At 39.8% G+C, this 20593-nt stretch overlaps 1 pseudogene across 1 annotated transcript; it reads right to left on the reverse strand.

The window, feature by feature from the left end:
- Positions 1-18916: 18916 nt before the first annotated feature.
- On the reverse strand, positions 18917-20094 carry LOC308625285 (post-GPI attachment to proteins factor 4-like; annotated as a pseudogene). Its single transcript has one exon. The product of its transcript is annotated as a post-GPI attachment to proteins factor 4-like (transcript).
- Between the last annotated feature and the right edge of the window lie 499 nt (positions 20095-20593).

Here is a 20593-nt window from a genome sequence, read left to right on the forward strand (position 1 = left end):
AAAAAGATAGAAATAAAATCTTAGACACTGAGAATGAGAAAGATAATATGGAATCAAGGGTGTAAGAAAAATGAGGTACGAATAATATAAAAAATGTTATACTTTGAGCTAAAGACTACAAGCTTCCCAGGATGGTGACTGTGAATAAGTTTATTTCCCTGTGGAAAAATCTCAAAATCATCCCCTCAGTGTGACTGAATCCTAAGTAGCTGTGGCAACAGATTTAAATCCCTGTGTTTCACAGTGAGAGAGTAAACATTCTAATGGTTACTAATCCCAATTAGTCCCCTTACGAGGAATGCTTAGTTTAATGTGATCACAAAAGCAAAGAACCACTAACTTAGGGAAGAAACTTGAACAGTTAAAACCTATATGAGAGATTGCAGAGGCATCTTCTCTTATACAATGGAAAACTGGCATCTGTGTTTTCTAACCACTGTGCCTGTTTGCATAAGGAAATGTGAGGGCTAAGGAGACAGTGAACCTAGAGCCTAGTGAACTGGAAGAGCAAATTTGCAGGAGCTTACCTGAGTAGACTCAGGTATCCTAACCATATTGTCACAGCCCTAAAACGCCTCACTTCCTTCAGAGAGTAGTTCAAGTATTAGATCACTAGAGAGTATTAGATCCAATCATTGAGAAAGTACTCCTGGTAAGATGATTATTAAATAAAGTCTTACTCACTTAGGTTGCTTTAATCTCCCCTCTTATGGGGTGAATAAGAACTGAAAATGATTTAGCCTGTAAATCCATTTAATCTAATTTGTAACATAAAGTTAATGACCAAACTTGTCTTGGTCTCCCCACAATTACCTTGAGAATGTGCAATACTGGATTTTTCACTTACTATAAATGCAAAACAGAGATGCGATTTTCAATGCCCTTAAAATACACAGATATTTATCATTGACTGTCTTTTAATAAATTTCTTGGATTTTGCATACAGAAATGTTCTATGTGATAACCATTAACTTTTAAAAATAAAGTACTGTCAGTGATAAGTATCATATTAACAACATTGTAAGTTAGACTCTTCTTTACCTAGAGAGAGAACAATGGTAGAAACTGGTCCTCACACTATATACGTCCTCTGAACTCTACCTCAGAAAAACCACTTCTAACGCCAAGAATTATTTTCTTAGGAGGGAAAAATATTAATTAATTTCAATAATAAAGTAATTTATAAAGGGATTGTTGTAAATTAATTGACATCATGCTATTCCGATATCGACCTGAGAAAACACTGGATTTTTCCCCCCCTGAATCCTCTAGCCAATCCACTGGAATTCAGTTCTCTGAATCTTTGTACATAGGTGCCTGTAGAACATTACTACCATTCCATAGTGAGCAACATTCAAAACCCAGTCTTACTATCCAAAACCACAGGCTTCCACAACAGCTCCAATCCCAGCTCAGGTACAGCTTGGCTCAGCTGGCCCTACTCTGCCTTCACCTCTGGATTCCAAATACACAAAATATTTTATTAATTCCTTCTACCTGCCAAGACCTTTCTCACCTCCAAGCCTGCACACATATTGTTCCCGTTGGAATACTTATTCCCTTTTCTGGCTTGGCAAACCCTACTTGTCCTCCACGCCCCAGCTAAAAGGTCACTTCTTCAGCAAGATCTTAGCTGCCTATATGTTCTTATAGCTTCCAATCTTAGCATAACAAGGATCATACTCTCATTAAATTCAGCTTTCTCCTTTAGACTGTAAGCTCCATGAGCACTGATTGACACTGAGTGCTCGATAAGACTTGATTTGCAGGGCTATTACAAAGATTAAATGAGGTAAGGTATACAGTGCTTAGCTACACAGACTGCTATTTTTATTATAGCAGTTTACATGTTTGATGCCAGTGTTAATATGATAGCAAAAAAAGCGTTAATATGATAGCAAAAAAAGCCATTGGAGCCGTTGGAGCCAAAAAAAGACATTAGAGCCCCAAAAGCCATTGGAGCCAAAAAAAAAAAGCCACCTCAGAATACTCCAGATATGAGTGATAAATATGCATGGTCATATCTCTAGAAAATCATCAAAGTCAAGCTCAGTTGCCATGGCATCCCATTGATCTAACTTTGGCAGACTCAGTGGCCCTTTAAGAACACTTTACAAAGCCTAACTTACAGTACATTTCCAACTTTCAGTTAGAAAATAGTAAGAAATATGATGAAAACAGGGTTAAAGGACTACAAGATAATTATGAAATAATTTAGTGTTTTTCATAGGATAAAATAAAAGAGTAAATACATCAATGTTAGATGGGAAAAGAGATTTTCATAATGAGAAGACAAAGATTGCTTTCAACAACAAAGTGGAACCAGGCACTAACAAATATAACTGTATGGATGAATCTCAAAAACACTATGCAGGGACTTCCCTGGTGGCGCAGTGGGTAAGAATCTGCCTGATAATGCAGGGAACACGGGTTCGAGCCCTGGTCCAGGAAGATCCCCCATGCCACGGAGCAACTAAGCCCATGAACCATAACTACTGAGCCTGCGTGCCACAACTCCTGAAGCCCGCGTGCCTAGAGCCCGTGCTCCACAACAAAAGAAGCCACTGCTCGCCGCAACTAGAGAAAGCCCGTGTGCAGCAACGAAGACCCAATGCAGCCTAAATAAATTAATTAATTAATTTAAAAAAACACTATGCAGAGTGCAAGAAGATAGACACAGAGTACATGATACTCCATTTCTGTGAATTTCTAGATGAGACATAATCTACGGTGGTGACAGAAAGCTGACTAGTAGTTAATGGGGCAAGGAGAGGTAGGATAGAATGTAAACAATATTAAGGGAAGATTTGAGGATGATGCAAATATTCTATATCTTCACTGGAGAGGAACTTACATGGCGGTATACGTTTGTCAAAACTTATTGAACTGTACACTTAAAGAGGTACATTTTATCATCTATAAATTATACAACAAAAAGTTGAAAATTATATTCACAAAAGAGACTCTCTATGGTGCTAAAAGAATTAGAAAGATACTATCAATTTTTTAAAGAAATACAGAGATAATACTAACTTGTGTCTTTTAAATGTTTATATCAATTACTGTGGAAAGTTTCACATGTCTGCGTGTATGTTTGTATGTGTTTCAGTTTGCTGTTATTCCTGAATTGTATCTTATTAGTAATTACGAATGAATTATCTCAACTAAGGCGACACGACTCTGAGATCTCACTCTTAGCCAAAATTCTGTACTACCTCAGCTTTGTGGTCTGAATGCCTAGACATCCCATGTGATCAGTCACTCAGTAACGTAACAAGTTAGTGGTAATTGCTCTCCTGATTAAGCCCATGTCCTAACTTGTATATGTGGAACACAGAAATGTACAGTAATTAGAATCCTGTAGGCAGAGGCAACTTTCCATGTTTTCTTTCCCTTTTGGCACATTTTAAAAGATGGAAGATATAGTCATACCTCTGAAAAGCTGGGAAATATTTCAAAGCTTGTCAAGCCAAAGCCTGCAGCAAACACTTCTTTGACTTCACACAACTGCAGATGTTCTAGCATGTCTGCTCCAATGTGCTCAACAAGAGGATCATGGGGCCCCATATGCTCGGAAGCATGCTATTCCAAACGGCATTGTCTTCCTTGTCTCCTACAACCTCAAGTACAGATGCAACCATCGATTAAAAAATAGTAACAGTGTCCTAGTTCCAATGAGAAAAGCATTACAAGAGGGAAATTGTCCTTAGCTCAATATGATAATAATCAGATTGAGGTTTTTCTATTTACATAAGTAGAGTTTCCATTGAAATTCATTACTGAGATTAGAAAAGATATGTTACACAGAAGTTTGGCTTTGCTGAAACTAAGATATGCCAAGAGGGATGTTACCCATCAAGTGCTCCATTCTAAGCTTGCTCCAGATGTTCCTTGTGCAAAATGGGGGACAAAAAAAGAAAAAAATTACCCCAGTAGGAAGTAGATGGGTTACTTTGCTGATTTAGTATCTTCTTAGCTGTTTGGTTCTAACTATATTTCAAATTAACTGACCAAGGGTTTTACTTGTTCTACTCTCATCAGGTAGATGAATTTGTGTATGGTATTTGCCATCATTTCATTACATAGTCACATTTGATATATTTAATAAATCTAGGTTTCTTAATCCACATTTTTATATGTATGGGATGGATATAAGTTAGTGGTAATTGCATATATGTACATGATTCAAAAGGTAGTTTTCCTTTGAGACAAAAATTTCAGTTTTTACTTTTGGTGGTTGTTTTAGTCTGCTTGGGTTGTCATAACAAAATACCATAGACTGAGTGTTTTAAGCAACAGAAATTTTTCTCACAATTCTGGAGGCTGGAAATTCAAGATCAAGGTCCCAGCATGGTCTGGTTCTGGTGAGGGATCTCTTCATGGCTTACATACAGCCACCTTCTCACTGTGGTCCTCCATGGCCTTTCCCTGGTGCTCTGGGACAGAGAGAACTCTTTCTTCTTCTTCTTCTTCTGAAGTCACCAGCCTTATTGGATTAGGACCTCACCGTTATGACCCCATTTTACCTGAATTGCCTCCCTGCCCTATCTCCAAATACAATCACATTGGAAAATAAGGGTTTCAACATATCCGTTTTGAGGAGGACATAATACAGTCCATGGCAGTGGGTTTTGAGCAGAATGTCTGTTTGTGTATCCAGCAAATATTTATTAAGCACAGGCTGAATGGCAGGTTCTGGAGACACAAAAGTTAAGGAAGACAAGATTCAAGTCCTCAACCTATGCATAGTCTTCATGTAACAGTCAATTGATTATAATGACAAAGTAGAATAATTTCTGAATTTAGAGTGTAAAATGAAGAATTTTTGGCTTTTGTTTCATTAGTGACTAAGGAGAAACATTTTTTTTCAACTTTTCATCTAGAGAAACAAGGCCATATTTTTGGGGAACTTTGTATTCATATTACAATTCAAACTGTGGGAGTGGACACCTGGCCTTGATGTGCTGCATCCCTTCCTCCACCCTTCTCCTCCCCACTGGTGACAGTGATCCAGAAAGCCGAGTTGTCAGTGGGATACGGAGAAAAATGTTCTAATTTGACACCAGAGAGGTCTTGATTCTGGTCACCAGATGAGGCACAGACCTTTTAGAGTGCTCTTAAATGTATCTGGTTTGCTTAGGAAACCTAGAGCTATTTGAATCTCACTAACCTCTTCCCGTTTTTTTCTAACACTAGGAAACTTGATCTGCAGAGAAAGAAGAGTGCATTTGAAGCTTAGTTGAAATGCAGTGACAGGAAAAGCATTCAACATAACAGAAAAAGCCTCTAAAAAATTCTAAATTTTCTCAAATTGTATGATGTATTTCATTGTTTTCATGGGATCTATAGTCATCATAATTTGAATCAAAACAGGTATTTTTTCAAGGTCTTGGGTTCTTAAAATTTTTTTATTGTTAAATAATCTGATCGAGATAATTCCATCAGAAAACAATTATACTCCAATAAAGATGTTTAAAAAAAGTATAACGATTAGAAAGAAAAAAGAAAATTTAAAAAAAGAAAAAGAAAAAAGAAAAGAAAAATTATTAAACTGGTGCCAAAACAAACACTGAAAAAAAAAAAAGATAATTCCATCAGGAATTCTACATCTGCTGGCATATACTTGAGCCGGTCACTCAGCCTTTCCAAATTTAAGCACTTTGATGATTAAAAAAATAGGCCTGACACCTTCAGGGGCATGAGACATGGCTTTAAAACTGCAAATCAAATATCTTTGAGCTTACATACATTTTTTCCCTCAATCCTTAAAACAGCTCTGAGATATAATATTTATTATATCCATTTTTACATATGAGGAAACCGAGGCCAAGAAAGGTTAAATGGCTTTCCTGTAGCCACAAATTTACTAAGAGGAGGGGCAAAGTCACTATGAAACACAGGCCTGTTCAATTCCAAAGCCCTTCCTTACTCTTCCCATTTTCTCCCCCTGCCTCTCTCCTCTTCTTTCTAATAAGAACAATCAGACCAACATACAGCATTTTCATTTTCCAAAGGAGTCTCACATACATGGTTTCATTTGATAATCACAGTGTCTCTGGATGATAGGAAAGGGCAGTGATAGTTTCTCTGTAACACAGGTGTGGAAACAGCGACTCAGAAAAGTTCCCAAGGTCACAACCATTTGAAATGTCAAATTAGGTGTTGAGTTCAGTTTTCCAGTCTCCACTTCAATGTGCTTTTCGTTACATCTCATTTTCAAACATTAAACTGACCCTAAATTTATATCACCTACGTGTTTCTTTTACTCTCATCGTCTGCGTGTTCTTGAACCCCGAGTGTTCCTCTGGGGGTGTTTTCCTTTCCAGCAAGGGCACAGACATTCTTGTGTATAAGGGTACAAATGTCTTCGCCAAGCACGTCTAAATATGAAACATATCAAAGCCAGCCAGAGGCAAAGTCGTTATTAGTAGTCAAGTCAGAAAGAAATTTGGGTCAAATTTATTTTTATGCACTTTAATATCTTAAACATTTGATTGATTCCTAGTGTTTTCCACAGGGCTTTCACTTTGATTCTGGTTCTTCACGTTCTCTACATTCACTATTCCTGGGAACAAATCTTTGAGCACATCTGGATCTTTTCCTTCTGGATGTTTTGGAAGAGGTAACCACAAAATAAAATGTATACACTTGTTTATGCAGTTTGCACTGCTTTTCCCAAGATAGAGAGGGCTGCAGCTGTTTGTCATCTATTTCTAAAAACTCTTCTCTCTTGTTGTCATCACCAGTGCAAAGATTCAGTAGCTCCATACTATCCCAGGGTCATCACCTATCTTTGCAAAATATAGTAAGTGATTGGGAGGTTCACTTAGGATGCTTGTCTTAAGAAGTAAATATACAACCACCCAACCACTCCTGAGTCATGTCCTAGCCAGTTCTTTGTAGATGCTTTTAGAGAGACACTTTCCTTAAAGCAAGCACTTTCATTACTCATCCCCACTGTCAGTGAGATACATGAAATGCGAGTTTTGATTGAGGGCTTGTGAACTGTCAGTGCTTCCTCCTTACATATATTACCTTCACAGTCCTCATAAAAACTTCATCCTCAGACGGCATGGTAAGTATTTCTATTTTTTTTACTCTTTTCTTTTTTTGAATTTTTAAATTTTACTATACAGCAGGTTCTTATTAGTTATCTATTTTATACATATTATTGTATATATGTCAATCCCAATCTCCCAATTCATCATGGTAAGTATTTTTAATCTTCATTTTTCAGATGTGGAAACTGAGGCTCAGAGGCACTAAGTAATATGCTCAAGACTGTACCTTTAGTATGTGGTAGGACCACAATTTGAAACTAGGTCTGTGATTCTAAAGGCATTGTTCTAACTACTATGCTATATAGATACTGTGCAGCTCTGTACTGTATTGTACTCTACCATACTATTTTAAACCATTCCTCTCTACACTGTTCCATGCTATACCAGACCACTCTATACTGTACTATATTACCCTGTGCTATAGTATATCACACTATGTTATACTATGGTGTAATATACCACACTAAGATAATATACAATAATATACTATACCAAAATATATTAACCATAATAACAATATGGATACTACACTTCATTATCCTATGCTATGTCATTTAGTATAATTTAATAATTAACTTTAAATCAGCATCTTTATAACTGGAACATGCACACAAGGTCATCATGGAAGAGATGCTTAACATTCTGGAATGGTTTACTGATCACATGGTGCTTACAATGAAGTGGCAAAGCTGGGGCATTGGAGAATCTATTGCCTAGGAGATGTTTAATGCTTCCCCTCAGGAAACACCACAGCTCTTGACTAATGGGACGTCCACTTTCACTTGGGCTACAAACTGAAAGATTTGAGGGGAAATTCTTTCCCAAAAAAGAGATTTTTAAACACCCATAATTTTCATAGTTTTGGAGGAACATATGGAATATGTAAAAGTATACTGCATAAATAACTCTTTGTATAATAAGGAAATTATTCTAAAATAAAAAATAATTTACCCAGAGTTATGCAACTTCTGAAAATCAAGCTTTTTCCTTTGTTTTTTCTTTCAGCTTATGTCAAAATGAATATTTTTTTAATTGGAGTATAATTGCTTTACAGTGTTGTGTTAGTTTCTGCTGTGTAATGAAATGAATCAGCTATATGTATACCTATATCCCCTCCTTCTTGGACCTCCCTCCCACCAACCCCCGCATCTCACCCATCTAAGTCATCACAGAGCACTGAGCTGAGCTTCCTTTGCTTTATAGCATATTCCTGCTAGCTATCTATTTTACTCATGGTAGTGTATATATTTCAATCCTAATATCCCAGTTCATCCCACCCTCCCCTTTGCCCACTGTGTCCACATGTCCATTCTCTACGTCAACGTCTCTGTTCCTGCCCTGCAAATAGGTTCATCTGTACCATTTTTCTAGATTCCACATATATGTGTTAATATACGATATTTGTTTTTCTCTTTCTGGCTTACTCCACTCTGTGTGACAGACTCTAGGTCCATCCACAACCCTACAAATGACACAATTTCGTTCCTTTTAATGGCGGAGTAATATTTCATTGTATATATGTACCACATTTTCTTGATCCATTCATCTGTGATTGGACATTTAAGTTGTTTCCATGTCCTGGCTATTGTAAATAGTGGTGCAATGAACACTGGGGTACATGTTTCCTTTTGAATTACAGTTTCCTCAGGGTATATGCCCAGTAGTGGGATTGCTGGGTCATATGGTAGTTCTATTTTTAGTTTTTTAAGGAACCTCCAACTGTTCTCCACAGTGACTGTATCAATTTACATTCCCACCAACAGTGCAAAAGGGTTCACTTTTCTTTACACCCTCTCCAGCATTTACTGTTTGTGGATTTGTTGATGATGGCCATTCTGACTGGTGTGAGGTGATACCTCATTGTAGTTTTGATTTGCATTTTTCTAATAATTAGTGATGCTGAGCATCTTTTCATATGTCTCTTGGCCATCTGTATGTCTTCTTTGGTGAAATGTCTATTTAGGTCTTCCACTCATTTTTTAATTGGGTTGTTTGTTTTTTTGATACTGAGCTTCATGAGGTGTTTACATATTTGGAGAATAATCCTTTGTCTGTTGCTTCATTTGCAAATATTTTCTCCCATTCTGAGGGTTGTCTTTTCATTTTGTTTATGGTTTCCTTTGCTGTACAAAGCTTTTAAGTTGAATTATGTCCCATTAGTTTATTTTTGTTTTTATTTTCATTACTCTAGGAGGTGGGTCAAAAAAGATCTTGCTGTGATTTATGTCAAAGAGTGTTTTTCCTATATTTTCCTCTAAGAGATTTATAGTGTCCAGTCTTACATCTAGGTCTTTAATCCATTTTGAGTTTATTTTTGTGTATGATGTTAGGTAGTGTTCTAATTTCATTTTTTACATGTATCTGTCCAGTTTTTCCAGCACTACTTATTGAAGAGGCTGTCTTTTCTCTATTGTATGTTCTTGCTTCCTTTGTCATCAATTAGGTGACCATATGTGTGTGGATTTTGCTCTGGGCTTTCTATCCTGTTCCATCAATCAATATTTCTGTTTTTGTGCTAGTACCAGACTGTCTTGATTACTGTAGCTTTGTAGTATACTTTGAAGTTGAGGAGCCTGATTCCTCCAGCTCTGTTTTTCTTTCTCAAGATTCCTTTGGCTATTCAGGGTCTTTTGTGTTTCCACTCTAAAATTTGGAAAATTGTTGTTCTAATTCTGTGAAGAATGCCACTGATAATTTGATAGGGATTGCATTGAATCTGTATATTGCTTTGGGTAGTACAGTTATTTTCACAATATTGATCCTTCCAAATCCAACAACATGGTATATTTCTCCATCTGTTTATGTCATCTTTAATTGCTTTCATCAGTGTTGTATAGTTTTCTGAGTACAGGTTTTTGCATCCTTAAGTAGGTTTATTCCTAGGTATTTTGTTCTTTTTGTTGCACTGGTAAATGGGATTGTTTCCTTAATTTCTCTTTCTGATTATTCATTGCTAGTGTATAGGAATGCAAGAGATTTCTGTGCATTAATCCTGTAACCTGCAACCTTGCCAAATTCATCGGTTAGTTCTAGTAGTTTTCTGCTGGCATCTTTAGGATTTTCTATGTATAGTATCATGTCATCCACAAAGAGTGACAGTTTTACTTCTTCTTTTCTAATTTGGATTCCTCTTATTTCTTTTTCTTCTCTGATTGCTGTGGCTAGGATTTCCAAAACTATGTTGAATAAGAGTGGCGAGAGTAGACATCCTTGTCTTGTTCCTGATCTTAGTGGAAATGCTTTCAGTTTTTCACCATTGAGAAATATGTTTCTCTGGGTTTGTCATATATGGGCTTTATTATATTGAGGTAGGTTTCCTCTATGCCCATTTTCTGGAGAGTTTTTATCATAAGTTTGTGCTTAATTTTGTCAAAAGCTTTTTCTGCATCTATTAAGATGATCATATGGTTTTTATTCCTCAATTTGTTAGTATGGTGTATCACAGTGATTAATTTGCATATATTGAAGAATCCTTGCATTCCTGGAATAAATCCCACTTGATCATGGTGTATGATACTTTTAATGTGTTGCTGGAGTTTTTGCTAGTATTTTGTTGAGGATTTGTGTGTCTATGTTCATCAGTGATATTGGTCTGTAATTTTCTTTTTTTTGTGATATCTTTGTCTGGTTTTGGTATCAGGGTGATAGTGGCCTCATAGAACGAATTTGGGAGTGTTCCACTCTCTGCAGTTTTTTGGAAGAGTTTGAGAAGGATAAGTGTTGGCTCTTATCTAAATGTTTGATAAAATTCACCTGTGAAGGCATCTGGTCCTAGATTTTTGTTTGTTGGAAGATTTTTAATTACAGTTTCAATTTCATTACTTGTGTTAAGTCTGTTTATATTTTCTAATTCTTCCTGGTTCAGTCTTGGAAAATTGCACCTTTCTAAGAATTTGTCCATTTCTTCAAGGTTGTCCATTTTATTGGTATATGCTTGCTTGTAATAGTGTCTTATAATCCTTTGTATTTCTGCAGTGTCAGTTGTGATTTCTCTATTTTCAGTTCTAATTTTATTGATTTGCATCCTCTCCCTTTTTTTCTTGATGAGTCTGGCTAAACGTTTATCAGTTTTGTTTACCTTCTCAAAGAACCAACTTTTATTTTTATTGATTTTTGCTATTGTTTTCATTGTTTCTATTTCATTTCTTTCTGCTCCGATATTTATGTTTTCTTTCCTTCTACTGACTTTAGGTTTTCTTTGTTCTTCTTTCTCTTGTTGCTTTAAGTGTAAGCTTAGATGGTTTATTTGAGATTTTTCTTGTTTCTTGAAGCAAGCTTGAATTGCTATGAACTTCCCTCTTAGAACTGCTTTTGCTGCATTCCATAGGTTTTGGATCATCGTGTTTCATTGTCATTTGTTTCTAAGTATTTTTTTATTTCCTCTTTGATTTCTTCAGTGATCTCTTGGTTATTTAGTAGCACACTGTTTAGCCTCCATGTATTTGTGTTTTTTACAGTTTTGTTCCTGTAATTGATTTCTAATCTCATAGTGTTGTGGTCAGAAAAGATGCTTGATACACTTTCAATTTTGTTAAATTTACCACGGCTTTATTTGTGACCCAAGATGTGATCTATCCTGGAGAATGTTCCATGTGCACTTGAGAAGAAAGTGTATTTTTGCCACTTTCATATGGAATGTCCTATAAATATCAATTAAATCTGTCTGGCCTATTGCATCATTTAAAGCTTGTGTTTCCTTATTTATTTTCTGTTTGAATGAGCCATCCATTGGTGTAGTGGGGTGTTACATTTCCCCACTATTATTGTTTTTATGTCAATTTCCCCTTTTATGGTTGTTAGCATTTGCCTTATATATTGAGGTGCTCCTATGTTGGGTGCGTAAATATTTATAATTGTTATATCTTCTTCTTGGATTGATCCCTTGGTCATTATGTGGTGTTCTTCCTTATCTCTTAAAAAAGTCTTTATTTTAAAGTTTACTTTATCTGGTATGAGTATTGCTGCTCTAGCTTTCTTTTGATTTCCATTTACATGGAATATCTTTTTCCATCCCCTCACTTTCAGTCTGTATGTGTCTCTAGGTCTGAAGTGGGTCTCTTGTAGACAGGATATATATGGGTCTTGTTTTTGTATCCATTCAGCCAGTCTGAGTCTTTTGGTTGGGGCATTTAATCCATTTACATTCAAGGTTGTTGTCGACATGTATGTTCCTACTACCATTTTCTTAATTGTTTTGGGTTCTTAAGTGTTTTTTCTTCTCTTGTGTTTCCCGCTTAGAGAAGTTCCTTTAGCCTTTGTTGTAAAGCTTGTTTGGTGGTGCTGAATTCTCTTAGCTTTTGCTTGTCTATAAAGCTTTTGATTTCTCTGTTGAATCTGAATGAGATCCTTGCTGGGTGGAGTAATCTTGGTTGTAGATTTTTCTCTTTCATCACTTGAAGTATATTCTGCCACTCCCTCCTGGCTTGCAGATTTTCTGCTGAAAAATCAGCTGATAAACTTATAGGGATTCCCTTGTATGCTATTTTTTGCTTTTCCCTTGCTGTTTTTCATATTTTTTCTTTGAATTTAACTGTTAGTTTGATTAATATGTGTTTTAGTATGTTTCTCTTTGGCTTTGTCCTGTACGAGACTCTCTGTGCTTCCTGGACTTTGGTGGCTATTTCCTTTCCCATGTTAGGGAAGTTTTTGGCTATAATCTCTTCAAATATTTTCTCAGACCCTTTCTTTTTCTCTTCTTCTTCTGGGACCCCTATAATATGAATGTTGGTGCGTGTAGTATTTTCCCAGAGGTCTCTGAGTTTGTCTTCAATTCTTTTTCTTTATTCTGCTCCTTGGCAGTTATTTCCACCATCTGTCTTCCAGCTCACTTATTCGTTCCTCTGCTTCAGTTATTCTGTTTCTGATTCTTTCTAGTGTGTTTTTCATTTCAGTTATTGTGTAGTTCTTCTCTGTTTGTTATTTAGTTCTTCTAGATCTTTTGTTAAACATTTCTCAATCTGTGCCTCCATTCTATTTCTGAATTTCTGGATCATCTTTACTATCACTACTCTGAATTCTTTTTCAGGTAGGTTGTCTATTTCCTCTTCATTTATTTGGTCTTATAGGTTTTTCCCTTGCTTCTTCATCTGTGACATATTTTTTTGTCATCTCATTTTTTTTTTTTGATAGGTGGGATTGTGTTCCTGTCTTGCTGGTCATTTGGCCTGAGTCTTCCAGAACTGGAGTTTGTAGGCTGTTGGGTAGAGCCAGGTCTTGGTGTCGAGATGAGGACCTCTGGGGGACCTCACTCTGATGAATATTTGCTGGGGTCTGAGGTTCTCTGTTAGTCCAGTGCTTTGGACTTGGAGCTCCCACCATAGGAGCCAGTCCCTACCTCCAGCTTGTGAACCAAGATTCTGCAAGGCACATGAGGCAGCAAAAAAAAAAAAAAAAAAAAGACAGAAAGAAAAAAGAAAACAAGGAGCAGAACAATAACAAAGAGTAAAAAATAAAATAAGATGAGAAAACTAACATATATGTTAAAAAAATTAAGATATAGATGAAACTACAGTTGGAAGGTAAAACAGAACCACAATATCAAAGAAGAGGGAAAAAGAAAAAGCTGGAAAAGGTCTTGGCTGTGGGGGGCGGGGCTTAAGAAGGGGCAGGGTTTATGGGGGCGGGGCCTATGCTTAGGACCCACAGGGTTGGAAAACGCACTGGTGGGGGGGTGAGGCTTAGGCTTAGGGCACCAGAGGGGCCCAGGAGTGCCTCTGGCCTTGGAGCGTGGAGGACTGGCCCCGGAGCCCAGCAGTCTTCCTGGAGCCCAAGTGGGTGGGAGAAACACCCACTGCACTCCTCCCTTATCCTCCAAGCCTCCAAGGGTCCCCCCAGGCGTGGGAAATCCTCCCTCTCCCAGCCACCCCTCAGGGTGTCAGTCCCATGCAGGCGCCACTTCTCCTCCCTCCACACTCCCCCTACATCCTACCTGGTCGCTAGGGGGTTCCCTTCATCTCCTTGGACACTGAGGTCCAAATGAATATTTTTAGGTGTTAAAATGATAGGACAGATACAATTTTATACTCAGCTTTCATTATATCAAGTTTTTCAAAGTATTATAATAAAAGGAAGAAAAGTGCTTCCAGTGGTCAATCAAACATGAAAGAGTTGGTAATGAGGCTTGCATGGGACTTGCATATCTTCTGTACCTAGCAACCTATAAATAAAAAGAAAAGAAAATCAACTTCATCTAATAAATTATTTCCTTTGATTTAAGCCAGAGATTTAAAACCATATTTATACTGAGAGTGGATGAAAGCAGGCAAATAAGGCCCAACAAATAATTCCTGCTCTTCTAGCCATGAAACTTTTGGCTTATCCAAATTTACCCATTAACCACCTGTGTAAGATTCACTGCCAGCCAATAACCTGCAAATATTCAGGAAATATCCTGAACCCAGCCAGGAAGGTGTACTGAAATCAGAAGCTTCTGTAAAGTGTAACAGGTGCATCAGTGTACAAGTGTGAGTGCTGGAAGGACAGAAACAGCCTAGAGGATTATAATCAAAGGATTGTAGCCAAATCCTTCTGCTCTTTAGACAAAAGTGAGTGAATAAATGAGCCTACACTGTATACTTAGTGGAGCTGGAATTTCATGGTTATGCGTGTTGTGCTGTGTATCATTTGACCATTTGTCCATTCATCCCACAAACAGGAGCTTCTTGGATAAACATTAATGTCAATATCCCAAAAAGTGTTTGAAAGTGAGCTAAGAAGTATGTTAAAGTAGCTTGGGACAATGAAAGAGCTAGAAGGAGAGTGAAAAATGTCTCCCTGGGGAGCTCTCAGGGAAGCCAGCATTGACCCCTGGGAACTGGTGTTAGGTCAAGTCAGAATCTGACATCTTCACTAACGATCTGGAAAAGGGAGTGAACGGCTCATTAATAAAATGCACAGTTGAAGTGAAATGATTGACTGGATGCAAGAAAGTAGAGAAATCAGTGATGTTGGTAAAATGAGATGCAACTTATGGAAATGCTTGCTCATCTGTTAGACAGAAAATCAGCATCTGAAACTCATTTAATGGGAACTATCAGTTGGGAAAGCACCGCTGCCAGCAGAGGCCTGGAGGTGATGCTGGGAAGAAAATTAGACAGGAGATGAGAAGCTGAGCAGGCATGATTACAGTATCTCTCTGGAAAGACCTCACAACAGCCGGCCTGTGTCCATGCGCTTCCCACAGGTCCTGACGCCAAGCCACAGCCTCTGAAATCCACTCTGCTGCTGCCTGGTGACCAGCCTGTCCTCTGCCTTCTGGTTCTGGCTGGGAAGATGGCTCCATGCGGGCTTCCACTTACTGCTCTGCACAATGAGAAGTTGACAATGTTCAACAATTTGGTGCTTTGGGGCCAGAATCCAGGCCAAGGACAGAGGTGTGACTCAGACCCAGGACTGAAGGTTAGGAGTATTGCTGGGTAGACCTGGGAATTAAATCCTGGTCTCTGGCCTATAGCTGATTATGAGTTTTCTGAGATAAAGTTGGAACCAATCAAAATTCAAACAACTTTTCATTCCAGCATTTGTAGGAAGTAGATCACGAAGTCTCTGCTGTTTGCTACTGTGCATTACATCCATCAGCTGATGGGCAAACCCTAATTATTCTGAATACACTTGCATCTGGACTCACACTCATAGCTTTGTGCTGACGTTGCTCCCGTTGGTTCCCTTATTAGTGGGAGCTGAGCTCCTGCAGAGACCACTGCTTGTTAGTTGAGAACAGCAATGTTCGCTGTGAGGCGCAAAAGTGGAAAAAACCTCACTATGTTAGGGCTTCCCTGGTGGTGCAGTGGTTGAGAGTCCACCTGCTGATGCAGGGGACGCGGGTTCGTGCCCCAGTCCGGGAGAATCCCACATGCCACAGAGCAGCTTGGCCTGTGAGCCTTGGCCGTTGGGCCTGCGCGTCCGGAGCCTGTACTCCGCAGCGGGAGAGGCCGCAGCGGTGAGAGGCCCACGTACCGCAAAAAAAAAAAGAAAAAGAAAAACCCTCACTATGTTAACCTCATTAATATGTATAAATTCTCTCCTCAATACACGGAGCAAGAATCATTGCATTCCTAAATTTTTCCAAATCAAGTTAAATTTGCATGCATTTTTATCGAAGATATATAATATCTTAATCTACAAGAAGGTTGAGGAATATATTCAATCCAGAGAAATGTAGGAGGGCCTCTGGTCTTTTTTTTCTTTTTCTCAGTGAAAGAGGTACATTTATTTGAACCGATAAGTCTATGCAGATACACTCAGTCACAATAGGGAGCTTCTTAGGCCTGACAATAACTTAAATTCTGAAAAGTATGCAGGACCATTGGAGACCTTCACCCTCATGGTAAACTATGTCCCTTGATATTGGAAGGGGACTTTAGTTCTCCCCTAGCCCCCTGCTCAGGATTAAATGAGAGACTTCAGCTTTGGTGTAAAACTGTCAGCTGTCCTAATCCAGAATAACATACACAATTTGGACTCTAGGAATGAGGGACAAAAGGGAGGGCGATCTAGAAAGTAGGTAGGGACAAAAGTGGGTAGGATTTCCGCTTCTGCAGAAAATGTCCAAGGATGGCAGACTCTAGTTAAGATCAATGGGGGAAGATGTCTTGGTGTGTAAGTAGAGGAATATGACAAGGGAAAGATGACCTTAGCCATCGAGAATGAAGGAGTCAGGGGAAGGGATGTCTGTGTGCAGTAGACAACTGAATTAGAAAGAGCAGAAATGGAAACCAGCAATGATTCTGATCTAGGGCTTGGCTAGCTTAAATGTTCTGTCATTGGACATAAACTTTTCACGAAGAGATCCAATCATTAATGCAACAAACTCAAATGAATTCTAGGTTGAGAGTGTTTCTCTTCTCAAACATGGGACTGAACCAGTTACTGGGAGAGGAGGGATGTAGGGGTGGAATCTGAGCATCTCAATAAGTCATCTAGTAGCTCTGGCCACTTTGGACATTCCTGGGGATACATAACAGCTCACTATAACAACACAACACATACTGAAACCTGTTTGTTCCCCAAGACCAACACCACAGTGAGTTTTTACCATCTTAGGTTACAGAAACATTATTTAGCCCAGGTTACAATTGGATTTCACAAAAGAGAATTTGATTACATAGATATTTATAAAATGAATGTGGTTAAGAAAAAAGTATGGGGGCTGGAAGTCAAAAAAGCTACTACATTCCAGTCCTCTCTGCTGCTATTCAGCTGTGTGAAACTGAGGAAGTTCTCTAACATCTCTGGGCCTGTTTGTTCATGTATAAATTGTGATGATGAACCCCTGTTACTCCCTCAGTGTTCTCAAGCAGATCCCAAGATGGTAGCTCACTGTGGAAACTTAAAAGCAAATGTAAGATGTGGCACTGAAACAAAATGGACAGCTGCTTGAACTCTAATATAATCATCCATCCCCACAAAGGGACTTGTTGGCCACTGGCCAATAAGTATTGTCAAGTGACATTTACTTGTAACTTTTGAGAAGAGTAATTTTCAGATGCTAGTCTTAGAATAAGCTCAAGAGGAGTCTCAGATCATTTCCAGTTTGAATGAACAATTCTTATTTTGGGTTTGGCTGGAGGTGGGGCTAGATGAAACTGAACTGCATATCCTTCTGAAGTCACAAGGAAAAGCCAGCCTTTATTCTAGCAGTGTTTGGTCTGGAACAGCTGCTCCATAGGTGTCAGCCCTATACCCCATATCATACTTTAAATAATATCACTAATACTTTGTCCAAAATACACTTGAGTTGTATGTGCTTATTATAGGAGAGAAAAGAACTAATATTCACCAAGTGCCCTCTATGAGATAAACACTTGCTAGTGTTTTACATACATTCTGTCATTTAATCCTCAAGGCAATTTAAAAGGTAGATATCACTGTCCCCATTTTACAGGCAACAAACCTGAGACCCAGAGTGCTTATGACTTGCCCAAGTTCACACCACTAGGACATGACAGAGATCTGAAATAAAAAGTCAGGTCTTCTGACTTCAGTCCATGCTTTTTTCTCCTATAATATCATGCTGCACAGAAGAAAAAGAAATGAAGGTGAATGATTAGCCAGCAAAGTTAGGGAAAAGGGTATGCTATTAGTAAAGAGCTCACCCATTTTATATTATTCTGCAATGTCCAACTTTCAAGGAATCAGATTATGATAGAAATCTTCAATATTAAATCACTACTAAACATAAGCAATCCATCCTTGATGATCCAGAAGATGCTTTCAGACCTTGTTCTGCCTTAAAGTTCTCATGAACAAAATTGATTATCAGTGCACTACAAATGTGTGGAAAAGAAAATGCCAGGTAACACCTGCAAGATGCTGGGCACTGTGTGGCTATTTTCCACTTTTATTACTCCAGGTCAAGGAAACAAATAGAATCTATCAACATGGTCCTGCCTCTTGGGACATATATTCGAAACATTCATCTATTCTTATTCCCAATGAGAAAGAAATCATTGCAAAAGAATCTCACCTTTCACCAAATTCTACCCTTAAAATCCTAAACCAGTCATATCACTATGCACAATATTTTTGGTAGTCACAAACTCTATCGCGAAGCCAATCAATAAACAATTGGAGAATTTAAGTGGTATTTAAATGCCCCTCGTTGGGTGGGTCAGACTGCATGAGGCAGTGTGGCTGTGGGGAGGGCCAGAGGTCTGGACTCATGGTGAACAGCTTGCTCCTGCCAGAGAGTTACCAAAGACAAGGTGCTTTACTTGCATGTTCTTCAGTCATCCCAGTACCTATATCCCTAGCAAACTTAAAGCAATGAAATATCTGCAAGGAACCATGTTCAAAGAAAGAGCTCAACAGTTGCATCTCCAAGAAGTGGCCAATTCAGAAAGGCATTTCTTGGCAAGCTAGAGCAGACTGGGGTGAAAGTTGTACCAAAGGCTTGAGAAGAGCCTGATGTGTTTCACAAGATTGGGCTCCACCACATAGGCCTGCTCCCCCTTGGCCCTCAACAGTGAGAACAGTGCCATGTTCTTGCTGAAGCCCTTGTGGCAGTACACCTGGGACAGGTAGGTGAGGGTCCAATGGGCCACCCGGGCAGGGAAAGGTATTGCCGGGGTGCAAAACTGCGAAGCAGGGACCACGCTGTACAGGGAAGGACGCAGCTGCCGCAGCTCCAGGAAATAGTGCCAGCCCACCAACTCTACCTGACCCATGCTGTACAGGAAGAAGAAGAGCATGACGGGTTAGATAAACCCCAACCGGCTGGCAAACTGCATATATATCCAGGTTAGTAAGGGCCCCAGCAACATGCCGACACCAACCCGCTTCAGGATCCGCATGGGCTCCGGGTGGTGTAGTGCTGGAGCCTCGCAGGGTGATAGAGCTTCAGATAAAGTGCATATCTGAGGTGCGGCTCAGAGAAGCGAGCCCGAAGAAGTTGCTCCAAGACTGGGAAGATCTGCTCTTCTGAAACGGGGTCATCTTCTCCCATCAGGACATAGTCTGGGTTGTAGGTCTGCAGGGAGGATTCCAGACAATAGACGCAGTCCTGCTTCTCTTTCTCAAACGAATTGGTCATCCCCCGTGCCCTCGTATCTGTTGGCCACAGAGACGTACTTGGACAGCAGCTTGGCATCTAAATGGCTCACGCTCCACTCCACGTTGCATAGGAAAAGTTGGTGCCCTTCTCACTGGGGGCCTCATTGTTGAAGGAGCTGATGAAACTGGGACGTGACCTGCAGGACATAGTGGAAGCCAGGTTGCCTGTCCACTGTGATGATGGCGATGACCAGCTAGGGGTGGGGAGTGGCCTGCCAGGCGATGGGCACCGAGCCATTGACAGAGGGCAGCAGTGGGCAGCTTCACCCTCTCTCAAGCTTTGCTGCAGGAACTCTTGGTTCTTTCGGTTCAGATGCCAGTGGCGCAGGTAGAAGTTAAAGTTCAGAAGCCGGTGACCGGCCAGGGCGGCCAGCAGACCAAAGGTCACCACCGTTAAGATGAAGAGCTGGACAGCAGTGCTGCCCCAGGAGAGCTGCCTCAGCCTCCGGAGGAGCATGGCAGCTGCAGAGGTTGAAGTACTCATGAGGTCAACTTCTGGTCAGGTCTGGTCCCAAGAACAAGCCATCCTGGACCGCAGGCCAGAATCAGTGCAAGTCAAACCTGGACTCGCACACACCCAGCTCGCGCCTTTCTGTCGGCCTCACGGTGCCACAGAAGCAGGCGAGGGGTAGGGAAGTGCCCTCGCTGCGACATTCAGTCATCCCTGCACGGATGCTGGCCCTGGCTGCGCGGGGGACACCCTTCTGGGGTTCCGGCCGTCCTCCGGCAGGAAGCGGCCAGCGCCACAAGTGAAGCCGCAGCGAAGCCTCTGGTCTTGAGCCCGTTATGATTGCCCCCCAGAGGATCACCTGATATTCACGGTCCTGCTATTCTGTGACCATGTGGTTTGGTCATTGGCCCTACTGAGACTTTCAAGGTGGCAGGACTATGGGTTCATGCCCCAGGCATCCATGGACCACGCTGTTCAAATCCTGCACCTCCTGAGATTGGGCCAGATAGGTCCACACCAGTCAAAACCTAGG

The sequence above is a fragment of the Mesoplodon bidens genome (genome assembly GCF_964165515.1).
Source record: "Mesoplodon bidens genome assembly, chromosome: 11".
Classification (NCBI taxonomy): Eukaryota; Metazoa; Chordata; class Mammalia; order Artiodactyla; family Ziphiidae; genus Mesoplodon; species Mesoplodon bidens.